Below are 8,057 nucleotides of genomic sequence, written 5' to 3' on the forward strand. Positions count from 1 at the left end.
AGAAGATTAACTCCTCGCTTCGAAAGTTATCCGGGGATCCGAAGACCACTTCCAGTGTAACTGAGCCTGTACAATTGGCCTCTACACCTGGTATGACGCCTTTGAAGGTCGTCTTTGTGGGTTTAATCCTTGAGGGGTCTATGCCCATCTTGTGCACTGTGTCCTGATAAAGCAGGTTCAGGCTGCTACCGCCGTCCATCACAACTCTGGTGAGGTGAAATCCATCGACGATTGGGTCTAAAACCAATGCGGCGAATCCGCCGTGGCGGATGCTAGTGGGGTGGTCCCTTCGATAAAAAGTGATCGGGCACGAGGACCATGGGTTGAACTTGGGTGCGACTGGCTCCATCACGTATACGTCTCTGAGTGCACGCTTCCGCTCCCTCTTGGGTATCTGGGTTGCGTATATCAGTTCACCGTCCGCACTTGTGGGGGGAAACCCTTCTGTCCTCTATTGTTCGGCGGTCGGGTCTCTTCATCATCATCGCTATGCAGCCCCTTGCCATTGTTTTCGGCAATTAGCTTGCCTGCCTGCTTGAATACCCAACCGTCCCTGTTGGTGTGGTTGGCTGGTTTTTCGGGGGTGCTGTGTATCTGGCACAAGCGATCGAGTATTCGGTCCAAATTGGGCAGACCCGGAGTAGTTCTTTTGAATGGCTTTTTCCGCTGACCGGGTTTGGAGCCTCTGAATCCGGCATTGACTGCCGTATCCTCATTATTGTCGCCGTTAATGCGGCGTTTGTTCTTGTTGCGACGCGACCTGCCGTTACGGTCCTTGGTATCCGGACTGCCAGAATTTTTACTGAGGTTGTTGCTGCGGGCTAGCCAGCTGTCCTCTCCCGCGCAGAAGTGGGTCATGAGTGATGTGAGGGCTGCCATGGATTTCGGCTTTTCCTGTCCCAGGTGCCGGGCAAGCCACTCGTCGCGGATGTTATGTTTGAAGGCCGCGAGGGCCTCCGCATCCGGACAGTCGACGATTTGATTTTTCTTAGTTAAGAACCGTGTCCAGAATTTTCTGGCCAATTCGTCTGGCTGCTGAATTATGTGGCTTAGGTCGTCAGCGTCTGGTGGTCGCACATACGTGCCCTGGAAGTTATCAAGGAATGCGGCTTCCAGGTCTTCCCAACACCCAATTGATTCTGCTGGCAAGTTGTTAAGCCAATGCCGAGCTGGTCCTTTAAGCTTGAGTGGGAGGTATTTGATGGCGTGAAGATCTTCACCGCGGGCCATGTGGATATGAAGGAGATAGTCTTCGATCCAAACCGCAGGGTCTGTTGTGCCGTCATAGGATTCAATATTCACGGGTTTAAACCCTTCGGGGATTTGATGATCCATTACTTCATCTGTGAAGCATAGTGGGTGTGCGGCGCCTCTGTATTGGGCTATATCACGACGGAGCTCAAGCGAGCTTTGTCTACTGTGTTCGGTCCTGCCGGACTTGCTGTGTCCGGCGCGACGGTTGTCGTCACGTATCATGGGGCGCCCACGCGATCCGTAGATCGATCTTGATTGTCTTGCCTTATCCTCCAATATATCTCGCAAGTCCGAAGGATTCCCCTATGGCCTTGTGCTTTTCGAGCGATGCCGGGGTACGGTTCTAGTGGAGGGCCTAGAGGCCTCTCTGTCGCGGCCACGAGGTGGTCGGTCGGCCGTATTGTGCGCTGGTGATGCAGGTTTATATGCCTCCTCCTCTAATCGGGGGAGCAACTTGCGTTTGGGGTAGCTTTTGGAGGGGCGTTCGAGCTCATGCTCTTCGGCCGCAAGGACTTCAGTCCATCTGTCGGCTAGCCGATCTTGATCAGCTCTAATCTGTTGGTGCTTTTTCTTGAGGCTGTTTGCCGTGGCCATAAGCCTGCGTTTAAAACACTCTTGTTCGACGGGATCCTCAGGCACGACAAATTCGTCGTCGTCGAGGCTTGCCTCGTCTCCGGAGGGAGGCATGTAATTATCATCCTCTACCTCTTCGTCTGCCGCTCTCTCATGAGGGCTGGCTTCTCCGTCCTCCTACGCTGAATCTTGCTGGAGGGGGTTGTCTTCGGCACTGTCTGGGGTATTATTATCTCTGTTGCCGGAATCTCCATTCTTGCTGTGGCGGGACTTAGAGAGGCGCCGCTGACGCCGGCGCTTGGGCTGTTTCTTGGAGGGGTCTTCCTCCGCTGTTCCCTCGCCATTCCCATCCTTTGGGATATCCACCATGTATATGTCATATGACGAGGTGGCTTTCCAGTACCCAGTAGGCGCTCGTTCTTAGTCGTCTCCGACATCGTCGTTCATACCGTCGATGTCTTCGGAGTCGAAGCCTAGCATGTCGGTTAAATCATCGACAGTGGCTACTAAGTGGGTGGTGGGTGGGCCTTGAATTTCTTCGTCGTCCGCATCCCAACCGTCTTGACCGCAGTCCGGCCAGGGCTTTCCTGATAACGAGAGATACTTTAGCGAATTCAGGATGTCGCCGAAAGGTGAGTGTTGAAAGACGTTCGTAGTGGTGAACTCCATGGTCGGCGCCCAATCGGATTCGATTGGAGGGGGCCTAGGAGGTTTGGAGTCTGGCACCTTGGAGTCACGAGCTTCACAAGGGACAAGGTCAGTATTCGGCTTTATCGCCGTAGAGGTTGCAGCCCCCGAGGCGGTGTCTAACCACCCGTCCTCGATCTGCACAGTCGGCTCCGAATTGAGGGTCGGAGCGGACTCGTGTGCGGCCTCCAGGGCACTATCCGGCAGCAGAGCTAAATCATGCCCATCATGACAGTGCGGCGCGCTCGGCTGTGGCTTGAATCCATCGAAGATCAAGTCTCCGCGGATGTCAGCCGTGAAGTTCAGACTTCCAAATCTGACCTGACGGCCAGGGGCGTAGCTTTCGATCTGCTCCAGATGGCCAAACGAATTGGCCCGCAGTGCAAAGCCGCCGAATACGAAGATCTGTCCGGGGAGAAAAGTCTCACCCTGGACCGCGTTTTTGTTGATGATCGAAGGAGCCATCGAGCCTATCGGTGACGACACATAGGAACTCTCAATGAAAGCACCAATGTCGGTGTCAAAACCGGCGGATCTCGGGTAGGGGGTCCCGAACTGTGCGTCTAGGCGGATGGTAACAGGAGACAAGGGATACGATGTTTTACCCAGGTTCGGGCCCTCTTGATGGAGGTATTACAAGAGTGGGTATTACAAGATATCCTACTTGATTAATATTGATGATGTGGGTATTACAAGAGTAGATCTACCACGAGATCAAGGAGGCTAAACCCTAGAAGCTAGCCTATGGTATGATTGTTGTAGTGTCCTACGGACTAAAACCCTCCGGTTTATATAGACACCGGAGAGGGCTAGGGTTACACAGAGTTGGTTACAATGGTAGGAGATCTACGTATCCGTATCGCCAAGCTTGCCTTCCACGCCAAGGAAAGTCCCATCCGGACATGGGACGAAGTCTTCAATCTTGTATCTTCATAGTCTTGGAGTCTGGCCGATGATGATAGTTCGGCTATCCGGACACCCCCTAGTCCAGGACTCCCTCACACCCCCCTCCTCAGTGTAAAGGGTTCGCACCTCTGTAACTCATACACACGTAATACCAGTCGACTGCCTCCAGGCTCCGAGACATAGGGCTGTTACTTCCTCCGAGAAGGGCCTGAACTCGTAAACCCCTTGTGTATACAACTACTCCATAGCTAGGATCTTGCCTCTCCATACCTAGCCCCCTTTCTACTGTCAGACTTAGAACCACGATAGGTGGGGCTGTAAGGAATCCGTGGCATGAGTAAACAAAAGCATCTTGGTCGCCATATAGAAAAAACATCTTGGTTGCCTCCTATCTATCTCGCCCATCTTGTTGCCGGGCATGGAAGAGAGGAGGGAGAGCCGAGGTGTTGCCATACATGGAAGAGAGAAGGGAGAGTCGAGGAGCGTGGTGGCCTCTGGCTGTTGCCCGGGAAAAGGTAAAGGCCGTGGCACGACTGCCCGTCGCAATGCCGCTGCTCCTTGCGTGCTTGTTTCCCTCCTTACACCCCCACGTCCAACTCGATCTTCGGCTGCCGCAACGCCGTAGATGACCAAGTCTAGCGCCCGCGCCCGCCGCCCTCTTGTGAATGGCCAACTGATAGCTGAAGGTGGGGAAGGCTTTGATAGTATGATAGTATGATGTGTGTTAGCTGATTGTCAAGAAAAATATGTGAGTTAGTTGAGACGGCATTATTCTTGGTTATTTTAGCTCCGTGAGTAGCATCTTAAATTTTTCCAAAAGCCCGTGGCAACGCACGGGCGTTTTACTAGTCATCCTAGAACCGGAGTTCTACTTTACATAGTGCTGAGCCTTCGATGCTCTTTAAATGGCTTGGTCAGTCTTCCTCTTGACCGCAATGTTTATTTTTTTTTACGAAAAAGGGTTTCCCCTCGCTTTGTATTACAAAGTAACCATCCGATACAACCAACGATAGGAGCTGGGGCGAAAGCAGCACAATCACGCCCAAAAGAAATGAAAGAGAAAAAAAAAGAAACAAATGCCGATAACGGTGGATCGACAAAAACGACGAAGCCTCGCGACCGCGTCCACCGAAGATCGCCCACCAAGCTCCGAGACTCCGAAGCGCTGGTACCAATCAACAGCTCCAAGAAGGGACGCGACGATGACGACGCTGCTGCCAAGGGTTTCCCCCGGTACGCGGCGAGGAGAGAGGAATGGTAGCCCCGACGCCCTCCAGGAAGGTCCGGCGGCACCCTCAGGCGCCACCGCGTCGGTGTGGGCCAAGCCAACAGGGATTTCTCCCTATCCCATCCTCCACCTCAGGCACTCCGGAGCTCGCCACCAAACCGACCACCACCCTGCGCCAACACGGACACGAAGTTTCCCACGCTGTCTCACCACGGCACCGCGAAGATGGTCTGCACAATGAAGAAGAGGAGCTGGGACTAGGGCAGCAGCACCGTCGGCATACGGGAGGGCCCCACCGCCACCGTCCATGACAGTAGCCGGCCGGACGCCAAAGCAGGAGCCTACCGGGTCCGTGGCCCCACAGGCCCGACCGGGCCCTCAAAGGCCCGAACAGCTCCCGCCTCCGCGCAGCAGCTGGCACGCTGTCGGCGTCGCTGCCCCAGTCCGAGCTGCTCCCCCGCCTCCCCATATAGATGGCGTTGCGGTCGCGCCGGAGCTGACCCGCAAGGACCCAGATGGGGCCCTACAGGCCCAGATCTGGGCCGGGGACGCGTCACCGGCCGCCCAGCACCACCGGATCGCCCCGCCGCCAGGAGGTGGCACCACCACGGCGAGCGCCGCCTGCCTCCGCCACCAAGACGCCGGACCGCCACCGGCCGAGCACCACCGCCGCCTCCCCCCACCCCGGGAAGGAGGAGCGCGCGCGGGTAAGGGATGGCCCACTGTCACCGACACCACCCGGCTAGATCCGGGGGCGATCGCCGGCGGGGGGAGGGGGAGGGGGAGGACGGAGGGGGGGGGCAAACGAGGTCGAAGGGGGTCGCGCGTCGCCCCGGGCACTTCCCGGGGAGACGGCGGAGGCGGCAGGACGGGGAAGAGGGGAGAGGGGGCCGGGAAGGGGCGGCCGGCGGCGGCGGGAAGGGGCTAGGGCCCGCGGGCGGCGGGAGAAACCCTAGCGGGAGCGGGTCGGGCGCTCGATTGGCAATATATCGCAATGTTTATTTTTCACCATTCTATATAGTGATGTAAGAGAATACGTGGTAGGACCAGGCCAGCTACTAATTTGACTGCGAAGACAAGTCAAGCTTCGGGAAGACTATATTACTGTCTTTTCTGGAAAAATCTGAGACAGAATTTTGAGTTACATTGTATCTATATCTAGACCAAACTGAAAAAGTCGCAAGCAAATTTCTCAGCATCATGAGTTGGCACATCTTGGCTTAAAACTACAATGGAATATTGCAGTTGATGACGTATCCAAATCATTTTTCTTTCTGAAGAGATGTCATTGACAAACGAATACCAATTTAGCTCTGCGGAGCATTTGCTCCTACACGCCAAAATGTTATTGCAAACACAAAACATATGATTCTTTTAGACATGTTCATGTACAAATGTTATCTGCTCACGTTTAGGTGGAAAGCCCAACCATTTCAACCAGTGCAAAGTGCAAACATAAGAAAACAAGTTGGTGCCAAAATTTTGGTATTTCTAGACCATTGGGCTTTTTTCACCGGATGAAACACTATTGTTCTGTTGTGCATGAAAATTGTCAAAGCTCGCTTTGGACACAACATGAACATGTAAAAAAAACAATATTCTCTTATTGGTTTCAATTTTACTGTTCATCTGAGAAGCAAATGCTTCCGACAGCCAAAACAATGCGCCCCTTACACGGTTACACCCGAGTGTCTGATCAAGCCCCCCACAAAAAAAAGGTCTTTAGCATGACGACCATGCCATGTTTACATTCCAGTGATCTTACGTGCATGCAGAGGACGGTACATATTCTATCACGCCGCTCAATTGCTCTCAACCACTATATATGGTACGTTGGTACAACTAACTAGTTAATTAATTGCATTGATGGTGATACGTCCATATTTGTAGCCAGATGGAGAGATAGCTTGGAATCCAAATCAGACAGTCCTGCATCATCGATATCTCTATTGGTTAGTTATATTCATCAATCAGGTCGAGTAGTGCTACTAGCTACGACTGGGAAGACGTGGAACATACTAGTTCATGATACATGACACATATGCATGAATGTATGATTCATATACATGCTGAATGTATGTGAACTCTTTCATTCATAATGGTGTGGCTTGGGAGGCAGCTGAAATCTAGGATTCACGTAGCTCCATGATCATGCTTGCAAAAAGCGAAGAGTCACCAGTGGCATGAAAGAATTTCGCATAGGCTCGATTTTCTCTCAGTTGCATATCCAGATGACCATGTCGACTGGTCCTCCAGAAACATGATCAGTAGATCTGTTTTTCTGCGACAGAAACAACAGGGCTAGCAAGGAGCCGGAGCCCCAGAGCCATAGCAGCAATATCAGCATGATCCGCCCCGCCGCATAGGGAAGTCACATAGCGGCGCCCGTGTGGTGTTCTATCATTTTGACAAGCGTGGATAGTCAGCCGCGTCACTAATTTCCCTTATACATAATGTACATGAGCAAAAGGTAGGAATGAGGATGTCCTAAACTCATGGGCATATGAACCCGCTTTGTAAATATGCATTTTAATCGTGTTTTATAATGTTAAAAAATCTGAAACAAAATTTCATGCATACATCACGCGTCACAAAATTTCATGCATACATCACGCGTCACAAAATTTCATGCATACATCTTTGTGAAAAGACAACTTTCAGTGTTTCTAAGTACTGTTTCACGGCACATTTTTTTGTCTTTTCGCACAGGTCAAAGAAAGAGTTATTTTTTCACGAAACTTTTTGTGCCCGTAGAATGTGAATATGTATGCGTAATTTTTCATTCAAATTTTTTTGGCATTTACAAATGAGTCTTTTTATAGTGGGTTCATATATCCATGGTTCAACCATATACTTTCCCGACAGGTGTCCAATTCTTTCCCTACCAGATGTACATTATCTACACATAACCTTTTTTCTCAAAAAAAAAGTGACACATAACCCATGAAGTATCAGACACATGTAATTAGATTGTAATTTGATGGTTGACCCAAACCGCAAACAGTACCACAACTCACTAACTTACGTAGTCCATTTGACCCTCGCAGCCCAAGCGCTCACAGCTCTCACATCCCAGGGAGCTTAGATACTCTAGTGATTCGAGTGATCAAGTTACATGCATGCAGAGGACGGTACATTCTATCTTGCAGCTCAATTGCTCTCAACCACTATATATTGTACATTGGTACAACTAGCTAGTTAATTAATTGCATTGATGGTGATATTGTTAGAGATATCTTTGGGATACATATATTTGATAGTTTAGGATTTGTAATCTGTCTTCTACCTTATCTCCAGAAGAGGCTTTTTGCCCTCCAAGTCTTGTACTCAATATATACCCGTCCTCGAGGCTCAATAATACATCCATCATATTTCATCAATTCTTTTCCATCCTTTCTAACATGGTATC

This window comes from Triticum aestivum, chromosome 6B (assembly GCF_018294505.1).
Source record: "Triticum aestivum cultivar Chinese Spring chromosome 6B, IWGSC CS RefSeq v2.1, whole genome shotgun sequence".
Taxonomy (NCBI): domain Eukaryota; kingdom Viridiplantae; phylum Streptophyta; class Magnoliopsida; order Poales; family Poaceae; genus Triticum; species Triticum aestivum.